This window comes from Adiantum capillus-veneris, chromosome 3 (assembly GCF_014529385.1).
Source record: "Adiantum capillus-veneris isolate H3 chromosome 3, ASM1452938v2, whole genome shotgun sequence".
NCBI classification, from domain to species: domain Eukaryota; kingdom Viridiplantae; phylum Streptophyta; class Polypodiopsida; order Polypodiales; family Pteridaceae; genus Adiantum; species Adiantum capillus-veneris.
Window position 1 is genome coordinate 28897644 of NC_140933.1, and position 16558 is coordinate 28914201.

Consider the following 16558-nt stretch of genomic DNA (forward strand, 5'->3'; position numbering starts at 1 on the left):
TGATTTACAGTTCCCTTTTGCTGCGAATCTAACAGATTTACACTATTTTGACCATAACTTTTTACCTGTAGCTCGGAATGACATGCTTCAAAAGACAAATTTGACCTTCTCAACATGTTTGATATGAATTTGGACTATTCTTCATGCCCATGCACCAAGGAATTCGGTTTGGAAGGTCCACACTAGGCTAGGGAACCTTTTGCTTCCAAGTCTTCTTGTATGGGCCCTTTGCTTGTATGCATTCAAGGGGATTCATGCTTTTTCAAAAGGCTATGATGCTTAAACAAATAGAGGAGGGCCCAATATTATTTTCTTGTGAAAAGAATATACAATTGGAGTCTTTTTGAAAAGAGAAAAACTATATGTATATTCTTATGAGATATTGGGCCACCTATGTAGGGGGCATAGAAGACTTGTAGATATGGACCATAATCTTTGCTTGTATGCATTCAAGGGGATTAATGCTTTTTCAAAAGGCTATGATGCTTAAACAAATAGAGGAGGGCCCAATATTATTTTCTTGTGAAAAGAATATACAATTGGAGTCTTTTTGAAAAGAGAAAAACTATATGTATATTCTTATGAGATATTGTGCCACCTATGTATGGGGCATAGAAGACTTGTAGATATGGACCATAATCTTTGGCAAAGACAAGTTGGTTATTATATGCTTACTTTTATTTACAAAGCAAAAAAGAAAAGGTTGGTAATATAAATATATGAATAAGGTGACATTTTTGGGAAGAGTACAATGTATGTGTCGCCACAAAGGTTAAACGAAGAGGGGGAGTTTACTCTAGATAAATTAATAGCGTAGAAAAATATATACACATATGAGGAAGAGGACGTTGAGTAGGCTGAAAAATGTTGCAAAAAGATGGTTACCATTTTATGCCACTGAATATGAGATTTGCATTGCACGCTTGTCAATCCACATATCGATCACCTATGTTGTGAGAAAACGTATACATTGCAATGCACTCTCTACACGGTATAGTAAATACAACAATGATATGAATTTCTTAATGCACTTTATACGTCCTCTTTGATTTGCAAACAATAAGAAACATCTAGTTTCAAATGCTACAAAGAATAATTAACTCCTAAACTGAACGATGTTAGTTGTTTGTAAAAAACACACGAGAGCCATAAAATCTATGGTTGGTCATGTCATACACTAATAATCTTTCACAATACATAATGCACTCTGTGTATAAGGGGGATACAATCCTTGACTGGGTACAAGTAGTCCCTCTCTCTCCCTACTTCTCACGAGGTTCAAAATTGTGGTGGCCTCCGATGTTTCTTTCTCTGCATAACTGGATTCCTCTCACTCCCTACTGCTCACCTAGTTGAAGTTCTTTAGATCTCCTGCCTTCACACTCAATGTATTTGTCTCCCATGTACCTCTCCTCTCCATGTTTATACAGTTCAGCCTCGCCATGCTAGTATACATGGATCTTCCCTCAAAAACTTTTCCTTCGATCATCTTGACCTTGCATAGGTTTTCAAGACTCTATTGGATTGACCACCACATCATTCACACTTTGTCCATATTTGGCACCTTTTGATCAAGGTTGCAAATCATGAACATAATGGGCATCATTACATGGTATCCATCCGTTACACTCCCCCACAAAGCAGCCTTGTTTATGTTGCCACGTAGACATGTATTTTTCTCTATCACTTTTTCTTTCTGCTCAAGCTACTATTCGTCAAAGGTTGTGCAACTAAAAGTGTCAATCATATCGCACTTATTGCGGAGAATTAATTCCAATGTATAAAAATGAGTGAAAAATCATGTTTCAGTCAGGAAGTTTCAACATCACTAACATACACATTCTGTACAAATTGAGTACTTTTTGTCGTTTCAACATAAATTTCACAACCTGACGTGCAATTATTTTGGCAGACCCATTTGGTTTCTTCACTAGTGTATCAATCCTTCAGCATCAAGTTTAAGATGTGTGTATTAGAACCATTGGCAAAAAAGTGTGGGAATCTCTTCTTTATTAGTTTACTAGCGTTTTTACAATTGTTTGCATTGCCCATGACTGCTTGAACGACATATTCAACACCAAATTCTTTAATTATATTAATATAGACCTCAAAAATGTATTTGCTACTTTTAATTGCATCAAAATTGTCTTTATTTATTAATAAAGACCCTCAAAAATTATTTGACTTTAATTGCATCAAAATCACAATTGTGCATCTTGAAACTAAAATATTTTCAAGTATTATTTTGCAAACAAGCTCTTTTACTTCAATGTAACATTTGTCCAAGAGAACATTTTGTATCATGTGATAAAAGGGAGCTGAAAATCGTGGACCAAATTCATTGACTTTCTTCCAAGCAGTCTTCTAATGATTGTTGTCTACCATGACTAGAGCACTTTCACCAGAACATATGCACGGTATTATCACCCACATTACCGCAAAAAAACAAACAAATTTGTAATATAAAATTTCCTGTATGCGGAAAAGACTGTGGAAAATATTGCGATAATGGTCTAGCGGTAAAATACGCAGTAATGCCTACGGCTATATTTTTGCGAGTATTACCGCGGGCTTTACTGCAAGAATACCCGCAACATTTACCGCGTAGATGTTATCGCAATCATTATCACAAACGGGTTTATTATAAAAAAACAGATGATCATTTGGATTATCCTTTGCAGGACCATCCAAAAGGTCATCTATTTTTTTATTTATTTAAAATATTTTACAAAATTATTATTAATTACAACAAAATATCACAATTGGACAATACATTGAGCCAAAAAAAGATTGATAATTTCATTTACATAAGTGGAATTACAATTGGAGGAGTTATTGAGCCAAAAAATGATAGGTATTGCGCCCGCGTATACAAAATAGAGGATGGTCATCTGGGATAGGGCAAGCGAGGCCCACGTATACAAAATAGAGGATGCTCATGGGGGAGATGGCGGCATTTCGTGTGGAACTCCTTGACTTTGCAAAACCAGAAAAAGAAACAATTAACACTTTGTTATTTAATTTTGATATAAAATCAACAATTTGGTAATTTAAATAACTTAGATTAAACTTACATGTTGCAGACTTCTGCACGCATTTTCGAACTCCTCTCAAGAGACCATTTGATTTTCAAACAACCAACACCAAGTTTGATACTCGGTATGGTTCTCTCTATATCTCTGCAAATCTCTAGTCCGGCGACTCATGGTAATGTTATACTGACAAAAAATAGCAACCAATTAATTTAATGAAAAACATTAGATTTGTTACAATAAACTAATATTTTTACTTACATATTTGTCTTTCCAAGCCGTTTTTCCTCCCGAACCATAATGTGTAGGAGTCTGATGGGATCTGGCCTCAACTTGACACATATACATCCTCGCACCCGTTGCCCTTTAGTCCTCTTTCTCTTCCATATCTGTCTCCCACTCCACATCATGGACATTTCGTGGCTGATAGCTGTGCTTTGGAGACTCCATTGTCTTCTTTGCAGCTCTCCTCACACTAGAATTTTTTGTTCTTGAGAAATGTTTTGACATGCTCTTGCAACCATTGCCTTGAGAATTGATGCCCCTCAGGGTTGGGGAAACGCATGTGCATGGTTGTCTCTATATATGTGAGGTTGTAGGGATCCTGCTGATCAAATTTGAGAAAACAATTGATATATGTGGAGTGGATTAATTGGTTGACGTGTGTGCGGAATCTCCTACCCTGTGCTGTCCCGAGATCCACCATACCTCCTCTATGAACCTGGTAGTATAACCCGCGAGCATCTGGTGCAGGCATGTCATGGTCCTAATCTTGTGCTGGAGTAGGGAACGGTGACTATGGAGGAGAATCTGTAACTAGTAACCCCCTCCCCCAAAACAACAACTAGCTCCGCTCCCTCGTTGAGATCGATCGGCGCTAGCACATGAGCTGCCCTGGCGCTGACTGCCAGAAGAGCGCCGACGTGAATATGGGATAGAAGGTGGGATAGGTGATGGATAGGTGGATGCTCGTGGTGTCAGACCCTGTGGCATCGCAGCCAACGGCGTTGGATCCTGTGAAGGAAAATATGAACCTGGAGTTGTAGGTGGAAAACTCTATACGTATGGAGTGCCACCAGTTTAGTAGAGACCTCATATAATCCAAAAGCTGCTAGCTGCGCCGGTGAATAGCGCTGGGTAAGGGTCTCCTGTGAACCTAACCACTCAGCCCAAAGACGCAATGTCCTTTCCACATCTGGATCGGTCACAGGTACGGCAGCAGACCCACCAAGAGCATCCCGAAACCAGCCGAACCCTGATGATGACTGCTGAGGCGACGGCTCTGAATGTTAGGCAGAGAGAGCGTCGGGATATGACATCCCGTCTGACATGAAATCTTCAATGCTGTTGAGGCGGTACGGGGTGGGCAACAAGAAGAGCGACCTCTAAACACCCTTCGAGGCTCCCGTGCTGCTCAAATGGGGCTGGGGCATGAGCAGGATTAGGAGGTGGTGGATTGTTCATGTAAACACAACTAGTTTTTGAAGACTCACCTTGTGTATGCTAACACAACCGCTCGTCCTCCGTGGGGGCACCAATTTGAGGCGGTCCGGGGCGGGCAACAAGAAGAGTGGCCTATAAACACCCTTCAAGGCTCCCATGCTGCTCAAATGGGGCTGGGACAAGCACGATCAGAGACAACAACAACCCATAGCCAGAAACCAAACAAGAAAAGGGGCACCACCTAGTTGTAGATGCAAACTAGGACGCACGTGATATCTCCTTGTACTCAAAAGCACAAAGAGAGGGGAATGCAAGATAGCCACATACACCAAACACAAACATTCACCACGCCAGAGAGAGGTAAAGAGCACAAATCAACTTGAGCAACTCAATCTTAGCCTTAAAGACTAGATGCACACAAAGCTTGATGAGAAATAGAGAGACAACACAAAACTTGACCTTGTTGCCAATACACAAATTGTCTTAGGGTCACGGGAGCCCTCTCACCGAGCACCCTCTTACAATTGACTTTTTAGGAAAACAATTCAACAAGCCTTCAAACCATCAAGCATGAAATAGAACAACAGAGTTCAAGGACAATATACCTTCAACAACCTGATGAGTCAACTTATCAAGTCAATTTGGAGAGAAGAGTCATAGTTGCAGCATACAATTGCACCCAAAACTATGAATTTTATTTATGGACAAGAGTAGGCTACAAGTGTGATGCAGAGTATGGTATCACTCCACTCCTCTAGATGGCATAACTAACTTCAAGCTTCTCCATGCACCTATGTGTAGTGATGGAATAGTGCACTCACTCTACACAACTAGGCTTGAAGAGTGGTGTGTTATGTGTTGAGAATGGTGTGGTGTAGTGTGATCATGTGATCATTTACAAGGGAGAGAAGGGCTGAGCTTTATAGGTTTTAGAAGCCCCGATTAGGATTAGACCTAATCAAGTTTATTTGAAGAAATCAAAGATTATGCATATTTTATTTATTTATTTTAAAATGAGGGTGGGTCTCTCTTATCCTTTGAGTCACATGGATGTGGGCTCAAGGGAAGAGAATTATTGAGGATGAAAGGAGAGAGGATTGAGTGAATAATTTGCGAGTGCCTACTCTAGTAGAGGGTGCATTTTACATAAGGTTAGTGGTTAGTAGTTAGTAATTATCACTACAAAATATTTACAAAATCATTCACCAAATGGTGAGATATATGATGAGAAAATTTAAAGAAGGGATGAGCTTGTAAAGAGAGGTTGAAGCTTTGGAGAAGTTGACATTCACCTCTTTACAGCACCGGAAGAAGAAGCGGTCAGCATGGCGAAGTAGCGCGTGTCGATGAAGCTATGTTATCCTCAAACCTTGGAAAATTCATGATAAAAGCCTTTATTTGCAGAGGTTAAACTTGGATTTTTTTTTATTTTTTGAAGTTCTTTGCAAAGCTGAAGAGAGTATAGTAATATGGACATATATGTAGAGAGAAAGGGGAGCACCTAGGGGTGTAGAAATGGAGGATGAAGGCTATGGAGGTGTGATAGAAGTGGCAATGGTGAAAAGGGTGAATTAGGACATGGGAGTTGCAGGTTTGGGTGTGGGAAGAAGAGGGAGGAGTGTGTAAGAGTGAGTAGGTGTGTGAAAGGGTGAGAGAAATAAGAAGGTTTTTTGGGTGTATGAGGTGGCAGTTTTGAAGTCGGCCATAAATTTCATGTAAAATCTCCCTTGACTTCAAAATTTTTGAAAAAACTATGAAAAATACTTCAGCTTACGAGCTACGTTTTGTCTATTGGAAGTATCCTCAAATTCGGATCATAAGAAGGTGCCAAAATTCGAGCAAAAAGCTGTCCCTACAGCACCTAACAAAGCTTGAAGTGGGCCACTATTTGATTCTTTTTCCTTTGTAGTCTTCCAAGTGAGTCCCCCCATACGTCAACCATGACCTAATATTTCCAAGGAGCTTGCACACATGTATGGTATAGGATAAGTATCAAATATAATATATACTTGTGGGGTAAGAAGATAGGCTAGCTAGTCATGAAAAATGGACACATGGAATGCATGGTGGCAAAAATATATATAAAATAAAAGGAGGAAAATCATGAGAGAAGGGACCCTCAGTTATTCTCTCCTTTGAGTAATTCATGGAATTTATTTGAAAATAAAATCTATGTACTTGTGAATATTTAATTGGGAGGGATGGAAAAAAATATGACGGAGCTGATAAGGTTATTGGTGATTTTTTACGATATGAAGTCACATAAAGGTTTTTCAAGGCTTGTGTGAATTGAGCTTAAAATGATAGTAAAATATGGATAAGGAATGACACGTGATGGAAGCTAGCATACTTAGGCCTGATAACGCACACCTAGGAATATATATTTATATAAATACAAAAAAACCCTTTATATTTAGGTCCTTTATTTGATAGAAAATATTTACGTGTAAAGAGGACCGTAATATTATAAATTTTTTTTTTGTCTCCTAGCCCAATGACTCACTTAACGATTTAATAAAAAATGTGATAAAAACCCTAAACACATGCATACTATTTACAATGAAAAAGCGAGCCTAGTCATTGTGCTAGGGTGTTTTGTGGGGTGAAGTGGCCTCTTGAAATTATTTTATGAGAGCCGAAAAACGGCTATCATTTAGCCCTCCCCTAGATGATGGTACATTCATGTACCATCAAAAGGCATATCTTCCAATGAGAGTGTTTTTCGATCCTTCGTGATATTTGGTGGCTTAGTTGAATCTTTATCTTGTAGTACCAAGATCAAAGACTTACATGGTATTGTAGTTGTTCCATGCTCTTGTAGATCCTCTGGTAGAACTCGACTCAAGTAAAACTTTAATTGATACCCATTCACCTCTTGGGGAGCTCCTTGCCATCCAAATCCATGAGTTGATAGTAGCTAGAGTTGAAGGTCTTCTTGACAATGTATGGTCCCTGCCATCTGGTATGAACTTCACATCAAAGCGATTGTCAAGGCGATTATCATACCTTAGCACCAAATATCCTTCCTTGATCCCTTTGTCTTTCACCTTTTTGTCGAGCTTGTCCTTTACTTGCGTAGCCTTTCTTTTATAGCACTCATAAGCCGCCTCCCGTTTCCATTCTAGTTCTGCGAGGGTGAGAAGTCGATCTTCCCATGCTGCTTCTTCTCCTTGTGCCACCTTTCCATGAAGTCGCATTGTTGGAATGTTGAGCTCGATGGGTTGCAAAGCTTCTTGACCATAGACTAGGTGGAAGGGTGTGAACTCTGTCGCTTCCTTGTAGGTAGTCCGATAGGCCCACAATGCTCCATCCAAGAAGTCATCCCATAGATTTATCTTGTTCTTTACCATCTTCCGGATGATTCCTGCAATGATACCATTAGCCTTCTCTACCAAACCATTTGACTGAGGGTAGTAGGGTGTGCTATGCCGATGTAGAATGTGAAGCTCATCACAAACTTCCGTGAGCAAGCCCTTCCTAAACCTTGGACCATTATCAGAAACAATCTCCAAAGGTGTGCCAAATTTGCAACAAATGTGAGTGTACACAAACTTGCTAACTGTCCTCTCATTCACTCTTGCCACACTTTGAGCTTCTACCCACCTAGTCATGTAGTCTATGGACACCAAGATATACAATTTTCCAGTTTTAGTCCTGGGCAATGGACCCATAGCATCAATGCCCCATTTTTCAAATGGACCATTTGCAAGGACTAACTGACGTGGACCATGTAACAAATTCTTGTTTCCATTAATCTAACAATTGTGGCAGCTTTTACACCAATGTTGAACATCAATGTGCAAGCTTGGCCAAACATATTCGGCAAGCAAAATATTTTTTGCAGTGAATTCCCGTGCAAAATGACCACCACACGCTTCCTCATGCAAACCTTCAAGAATGGTTGGAATCTCCTTTGTTGTTGGTATTCTCCTACAAACTTGATCTTTTCCCTTTGGTAAAGGGCACCTTCCAAAAACAAATATGAACTCGCCTTCTTAATGAGCCTCCTCTTTTGAGCCTTTGTGAAGCCCTCTGGAAACTCGCCCTCTAAAATGTAGCTCACAATGGGAGCCAATGACTCCATCCCCCGGTACCTTGGTTGCTTTATCACTGTTGCTGCCATGATGACCTGCACTTCACTCTCAACACATGCAACTTCTTTTTGTGCAAGTAAATCTGCATCTTCATTTTGTTTCCTAGGAAAATGATATAGTTACACTTCTTCAAATTGATTAAACAACCTACGAATGGCATGAACTTTTGTCCTTAGGTTTTCATTCTTGCATGCCCAAATGCCTAAAATCTGCTTCACAATGAGAATTGCATCTCCCTTTACCATGAGACATCGTATACCTTGGCCAATGCACATTTTTAAACCATGAAGTAGTGTGTCGTATTCTCCTTCATTGTTGCTAGTTGAACCTGGTAGATTGACCTTCTCTTTCATGACCACCTCTCCACTTGGGTTGAGCAATACTAGCCCTCCCCCTGCTTTTCCTGTGACTCGTCGAAAATCTCCATCAAAGAACAAGGTAAAAGCATTAGGAATACTTTTAGGTGGTGGCAATGGTAAGGTATTTACTTCAGGCACCTTAATCTCCTTCTCATGTACCCTATAAGTGAGGATCCCTGCCAATTGTGCACGCACACTATCTTCTACTTTGAAAGAGTATTGAAACTCTTGCAACTCCATAATCCACTTTGAGATCCTAGTACTAAGATTCATTTGAGATGACACCCAAGGAAACAAATTTTCTGCAGTGAGAATTACAAAAGATTTTGGTAGCAAGTAGGATCTAAACTTTCTCACCGCAAACATGAGAGAAAGCATCATGAGTTCTGCCTCTGTGTAGCCTCTCTCCAAGGCATTCATGACCCTACTAGCAAAGTAAATGGGTCGCATTTTGGTACTGTGGGGATCTTGCTGTAGTAACACAGCACCAATTGTTTCCTTCCCAACACTAGAGCTAACAAAGAATGTGTACTCCCAACAAGGAGGCATGAGTGTTGGTAGCTCTGACAAAATTACTTTAATGTTACAAAAGTACTCTTCAAGCTCATCAGACCATGCAAATTCTACTTGTTGTGTCAACTTTTGCAAAGGATGAAGCAACTCCGAAGCTAAGTGAATAAAGCGTGACATATACTTCACCTTTTGAATGAATGAGATGACCTCTTTGAGATTCTTGGGTGATTTGAGCTCAATAAGAGCCTTTGCCTTTGAAGGATCCACCTCAATGCCTTTATAGGAAACCTTGTGACCAAGCAAGATCACTTCATCCTCACCTATGTGACATTTGTCGGGGTTGAGTTGACCTCCCATGTCGTAGAGCTTCTTTAAACCTTCTTCTACCCTTTGTAGATGCAATGATTTTGAGCTATAAATGCAAAAATCACCAATGAACACCCTAATTGACTTTCCAAAGAATGCTTGAAACACCATGTTCATGAAACGTTGGAATGTTGCAGGAGCATTTGTCAGACCAAATGGCATGACTCTAAAAGCATAACAACCCCAAGGAGTGATAAAGGTTGTTTTCAATTGATCTTCCAATGCGATACCTATTGAAAGTAACCTGAGTAGCCATCACACACAGTGTACTTCTCATGACCAGCTACCTCATTTAGTATCTCATCCTGAAATGGGAGGGAAAAGTGATCTCTTTTTGTTACCTCATTGAGCGGACGGTAATCCACACACACCCTCCACTTGCCATTTTTCTTAGGAGTGACAACAACAGGAGAGACCCACTCTGAATTCTCCACTGGATAAATGAAACCTGCTGCTAGAAGCTTCCTTACCTCCTTGAGTAAAGCCTGCTCCTTGATGACTCCTAGCCTTCGTAGCTTCTGAGCCTTAGGTGTGGCCTCTGGCTTCAACTCAATTTTGTGTTGAACAGCATCTACTCCACGCACATCGGTGTAGTCTTTAGCAAAAAGCCTAGGAAATTTCCTTAGCACACATTTGAACTCCTCTCTTTCTTCCTTTGTAAGTGTTGTAGACAACATACCATCTCTTGGGAACCTACCTCTTCCAAACCTGGGCAAGAGGTCTCTTGGTTGTTTGGCTTAAACCTTACCCCCATGACTTTGATGGAAGACTCCTCTTCAGTAATGCTGCCGCTACTTTCTCCTTCTGAAGTGCTATCGGTCTAGCCTTCCTCCGTCTCACTTTGAGATGATTCTTCATGGAGCTCCTCTTGGCGTTGCTCCTTCATGTCAAAGACAACCTTCTTATGATTGTCGTTCCTACAAATTAATCCACTCTTCCAATACTGCAAAGCTCGCATTTCATTAGCCATGGTCTTCCTAGGATAAATGGATAACCACTTCCCTTGGTCGACATAACATAAAACTCCACCGCCTTCTTAATGCCAAAGGCCTCTACAAAAACATTTTTACAAATGCCTACACACCTAGCTTTGCTATTGTTTGCCATCTTCACTTTGATTTCAGGTGTCTCATGGATGTGCATGCCTAGTCTTTGCATGAGTCCCTCTGTCATGATGCAAATTTGTGCACCCCCATACACTAGACCTTTCCTACCCAATCTTCCTTTGATGTAACAATCTATCACAGGTGTAATATCCTCATTCATTTCAGCATGTGCAATTTTTACAACAAGCACACTCTCTTTTACCTTTCTCCTAGTGCTAACTGCCTTTGTTAAATCCCTCCTAACTTATGGGCATAATGCAAGAAACTGAGGCCATGAGATATCAGGACCCTTACCTCTCATGTCTTCCAATAGGTTGTATGGAGCCATACCATGTCCAAGAGGGAAGTCTTGGAGGTTGATACGACATCGAGTCCTCTTAGCTTCCTTGGTCTCCTTTGCCTTCTTTTCTCATCCATGGTCACTTGTGATGTAACCCCTTCTTTCTCCTTACCTTTTCCTTGACCACGTTTAATGCCATTTGCTTCCATGTCAACCTCTCTTGAATTTGTCACCTCTACCACATGCACATTTGGGTCTGGCAAAGGTGGAACTCCTTCCACTCCTTGTGGAGGTGGTCTTGCTCCATTTGGCTTTTGTAGAAGTCGTGGTTGCTGACTAGTTCCTTCACCTGCATTCATCACTGGGTAATTCAAGTTAGGTCTCCCTGGCTCCCCATGGGGCCAAGGAAAATTATACATCCCATGTCCAAACTCATCGCAATTCCAACATTGCAAGACTCTCGTAGGTCGTGGATCTCGCTCTTCAGACTTCTTTGCTTGTCCCTTTGGACCTACATCTTGTGCAAGGTGAATTGACAGGCTGCTTAAAGATTCATTTAACTTCTCAATCACTTCCGCCGTTACCTCAGGAAGCTCCCTAGATGTTGATGCTTGTGACTTACCTTTGGGTCTAAGACCTTCTATTGGAACCTCCCCCCTTAAGCACTTGAGTTTCCTATATTTCTCAGCTGCCCTAGTTTCAGCTGCATCAAAGGTAGCAGGTGCACCCGCCTCAACCTTTACCTTAAGGTCAGGAAAGAGTCCGGCTATGAACCTCTCCTTCTTTAGAAATTCAGCACCATCACCAGGGTTAGCAACATTTCGTATCCATAGAGCCCAAAGACGTAGAAACTCTTGCTTGGACAAGTAGTAGTGATCTAAGTCTTTTTGCTTATGAGAAACAATGTCTTGCCATAGTTTTTGAGTGTTTTGGGGATCAAAGAAGTATTTCTTGAAACGATTCAAAACTTCTGTGTAATTCCCCTTAACTTCCTCAGGCAGAGAGTCAAACCAAGTGCTAGCATCTTTCCTAAGGACTACCTCAAACATTTCTACATGTTCCTGATCAGTTACTATCCTCTTGATACGACAAGACATTTTGAAATTTGCTAAGAATAATTCTGCATTCTCCCCAGGCTCTCCAAAGAACAAGGGGTAGCCACTCATTTGCCTAGTTGTATCCATGTTGCTGGTTTTACTCAAAAATTTCTTTTTCTTTTTTTATTTTTTGTTTTGCAAAACCAAATTTCAAAGTAGAATGAAAATGTAAACGTCAAAGCTTAGATCGTAGCGAATCAATGGCAAAATGAACGGATTGACTAAGGCATTGATAGCCGCTACTTGCCTAGGTTCAAACATACGACAGAAAACACGTTGAAATTGTAACTTTGTGCCAACTATTACATGCACGTCTTGTCTAGACAAAGGAATGAATGTACGATACAAGTCCTCTTGATTCATTAACCTAGCTAAAACAAGATAAACACATGTACATCAAAAGAGACATTATAGTCTACAAGTGGGAGTATAATAGGATTTGGAGATTGTAGAATATCTCTTAATGCTTCAGCACCAAAGAGGAATACAATATGTTGTTGAAAAAATATTTTTCTATCAATGTGAACATTTATCATAATCCCTTGCACCCAATGAAACTGATGAAATTGAATTGCATGAGCAGGATTAGGAGGTGGTGGATTGTTCATGTAAACACAACTAGTTTTTGAAGACTCACCTTGTGTATGCTAACACAACCGCTCGTCCTCCGTGGGGGCACCAATTTGAGGCGGTCCGGGGCGGGCAACAAGAAGAGTGGCCTATAAACACCCTTCAAGGCTCCCATGCTGCTCAAATGGGGCTGGGACAAGCACGATCAGAGACAACAACAACCCATAGCCAGAAACCAAACAAGAAAAGGGGCACCACCTAGTTGTAGATGCAAACTAGGACGCACGTGATATCTCCTTGTACTCAAAAGCACAAAGAGAGGGGAATGCAAGATAGCCACACACACCAAACACAAACATTCACCACGCCAGAGAGAGGTAAAGAGCACAAATCAACTTGAGCAACTCAATCTTAGCCTTAAAGACTAGATGCACACAAAGCTTGATGAGAAATAGAGAGACAACACAAAACTTGACCTTGTTGCCAATACACAAATTGTCTTAGGGTCACGGGAGCCCTCTCACCGAGCACCCTCTTACAATTGACTTTTTAGGAAAACAATTCAACAAGCCTTCAAACCATCAAGCATGAAATAGAACAACAGAGTTCAAGGACAATATACCTTCAACAACCTGATGAGTCAACTTATCAAGTCAATTTGGAGAGAAGAGTCGTAGTTGCAGCATACAATTGCACCCAAAACTATGAATTTTATTTATGGACAAGAGTAGGCTACAAGTGTGATGCAGAGTATGGTATCACTCCACTCCTCTAGATGGCATAACTAACTTCAAGCTTCTCCATGCACCTATGTGTAGTGATGGAATAGTGCACTCACTCTACACAACTAGGCTTGAAGAGTGGTGTGTTATGTGTTGAGAATGGTGTGGTGTAGTGTGATCATGTGATCATTTACAAGGGAGAGAAGGGCTGAGCTTTATAGGTTTTAGAAGCCCCGATTAGGATTAGACCTAATCAAGTTTATTTGAAGAAATCAAAGATTATGCATATTTTATTTATTTATTTTAAAATGAGGGTGGGTCTCTCTTATCCTTTGAGTCACATGGATGTGGGCTCAAGGGAAGAGAATTATTGAGGATGAAAGGAGAGAGGATTGAGTGAATAATTTGGGAGTGCCTACTCTAGTAGAGGGTGCATTTTACATAAGGTTAGTGGTTAGTAGTTAGTAATTATCACTACAAAATATTTACAAAATCATTCACCAAATGGTGAGATATATGATGAGAAAATTTAGAGAAGGGATGAGCTTGTAAAGAGAGGTTGAAGCTTTGGAGAAGTTGACATTCACCTCTTTACAGCACCGGAAGAAGAAGCGGTCAGCATGGCGAAGTAGCGCGTGTCGATGAAGCTATGTTATCCTCAAACCTTGGAAAATTCATGATAAAAGCCTTCATTTGCAGAGGTTAACCTTGGATGTTTTCTGCTTTTTTGAAGTTCTTTACAAAGCTGAAGAGAGTATAGTAATATGGACATATATGTAGAGAGAAAGGGGAGCACCTAGGGGTGTAGAAATGGAGGATGAAGGCTATGGAGGTGTGATAGAAATGGCAATGGTGAAGAGGGTGAATTAGGACATGGGAGTTGCAGGTTTGGGTGTGGGAAGAGGAGGGAGGAGTGTGTAAGAGTGAGTAGGTGTGTGAAAGGGTGAGAGAAATAGGAAGGTTTTTTGGGTGTATGAGGTGGCAGTTTTGAAGTCGGCCATAAATTTCATGTGAAATCTCCCTTGACTTCAAAATTTCTGAAAACATTATAAAAAATACTTCAGCTCATGAGCTACGTTTTGTCTTTTGGAAGTATCCTCAAATTCGGATCATAAGAAGGTGCCAAAATTCGAGCAAAAAATTGTCCCTGCAGCACATAATAAAGCTTGAAGTGGGCCACTATTTGATTCTTTTTCCTTTGTAGTCTTCCAAGCGAGCCCCCCATACATCAACCATGACCTAATATTTCCAAGGAGCTTCCACACATGTATGGTATAGGATAAGTATCAAATATAATATATACTTGTGGGGTAAGAAGATAGGCTAGCTAGTCATGAAAAATGGACACATGGAATGCATGGTGGCAAAAATATATATAAAATAAAAGGAGGAAAATCATGAGAGAAGGGACCCTTAGTTATTCTCTCCTTTGAGTAATTCATGGAATTTATTTGAAGATAACATCTATGTACTTGTGAATATTTAACTGGGAGGGATGGAAAAAAATATGACGGAGCTGATAAGGTTATTGGTGATTTTTTACGATATGAAGTCACATAAAGGTTTTTCAAGGCTTGTGTGAATTGAGCTTAAGTGATAGAATGATAGTAAAATATGGATAAGGAATGACACGTGATGGAAGCTAGCATACTTAAGCCTGATAACGCACACCTAGGAATATATATTTATATAAATACAAAAAAACCCTTTATATTTAGGTCCTTTATTTGATCGAAAATATTTACATGTAAAGAGGACCGTAATATTATAATTTTTTTTTGTCTCCTAGCCCAATGACTCGCTTAACGATTTAATAAAAAAATGTGATAAAAACCCTAAACACACGCACACTATTTACAATGAAAAAGAGAGCCTAGTCATTGTGCTATGGTGTTTTTGTGGGGTGAAGTGGCTTCTTAAAAATATTTTATGGGAGCCGAAAAACGGCTATCACTGCGAAAGCGTGGTGTGGAAGAAGAAGACATGGTCCGCATTTATTACGACAAAGATTAAACTAGGTAATAGAAATTCGAATATATTATTAAAAATTTACACATTGATTTTTTTCAAACATTGGATTCTCTATAGTATCCAATGTTGAAAGAATCCAAGGTGTGTCTACAACCTATAAAAGAGTCTTGCAAAGCCTTGAGTGCTAATAAGATATTAATGTGTGTATTCACTAATAAGAGATTATTGTGTTTATGATTAGTGTGACCGATTGCGCGATCACTTGGACGGCCATTGGGGCCTAATACGTCACCTACGACTTAATCATGGAGGTATGTTTATGTTTTTGTGTTGATTATAGTTTAATTTAACATAATTAGTGTGTGTAATTGACATATACGCACACTAATTAGTGTGTAATTGACATGAACACACACTAAGTAGTGTGTGCATTGGCCAATGTACACACTAATCACACACTAAATAGTGTGTGCATTGGCAATGACACACTAATCACATACTAATTAGTGTGTGCATTGGCTTGTGCACACACTAATTAGTTTGTGTTAACATATACTAATTAGTGTGTGCATTGGCTTGTGTAATTGGCTTGTGCACACACTAATTAGTGTGTGTTAACACACACTAGTTAGTGTGTGCATTGGCTTGTGTAATTGACTTGTGCACACACTAATTAGTGTGTGTTAACATACACTAATTAGTGTGTGCATTGGCTTGTGTAATTGGCTTGTGCACACACCAATTAGTGTGTGCATTGGCTTGTGTAATTGGCTTGTGCACACACTAATTAGTGTGTGTTAACATACACTAATTAGTGTGTGCATTGGCTTGTGTAATTGGACTAATTACAAACTAATTATTGTGTAATTGGACTATTTACACACTAATTAGTGTGCGCATTGGCCAATCACATTGGTCAATGCACACACTAATTAGTGTGTGCATTGGCCAATCCCATTCACCAATGCACACACTAATCACAAACTAATTAGTGTGTGCATTGGC